Genomic DNA, 723 nt, shown 5'->3' with positions numbered 1-723 from the left:
TGTCTATTTCAACTCCTCATCTCCATTTAGCAATAACTAAATTGTTGTGGCCATGTTTAGTACCAGCGTTATTGTCCAATTTGATATAATTTGGCACTTGAACGTAACTTATAAATACTTCAACACTTTTTTATGAAATTAATTTTTAAATGTTCTAACTGATTAAATCATACTACTTTTAAATAGATTTTGTTGTTAAATAACCAAAATTTGGTATTTAAAAAACACATACTGTTGAAATTGTTATTAGTTGTTTACTGTGCATTGATACAAACAAAAATTTCCTATGTTAAAAAAATTATAAAACAAAATATATTTAAGTTGTGTTAAAATTTTAACATTTTTACGATTTAATCCTTTTTGGACCAGGTCCAAATAATGATTACACTATGTAAACTGTCAGTGGTAACACAATTACTATCATAATATTTTTATAACTCTGTTAATGAATATATTCAGTGCAAAAAATATGAAACTGCATTCTTTTGTAGTTGTTCACATTATGAATTTGATTACTGTTAAGTTTTTAATAATATTTTACACAAAAAAGTAGTAAAAGACTAAAAATACTCACAGGTAATATGCAGACAGCCATTCTGGAGTGGAAAAGTACATGCTGTCCCGATATTGCTGTTTGGTCCTCAACATTGTTCTACTTTACCAGTAATAAAACAAAGGCTTTAAAAGGGTTAATATTCTTCAAACATGTGATATATATGTAAT

This window comes from Homalodisca vitripennis, chromosome 4 (assembly GCF_021130785.1).
Source record: "Homalodisca vitripennis isolate AUS2020 chromosome 4, UT_GWSS_2.1, whole genome shotgun sequence".
In the NCBI taxonomy this organism is placed as follows: Eukaryota; Metazoa; Arthropoda; class Insecta; order Hemiptera; family Cicadellidae; genus Homalodisca; species Homalodisca vitripennis.
This window is presented reverse-complemented; position numbering follows the sequence as displayed.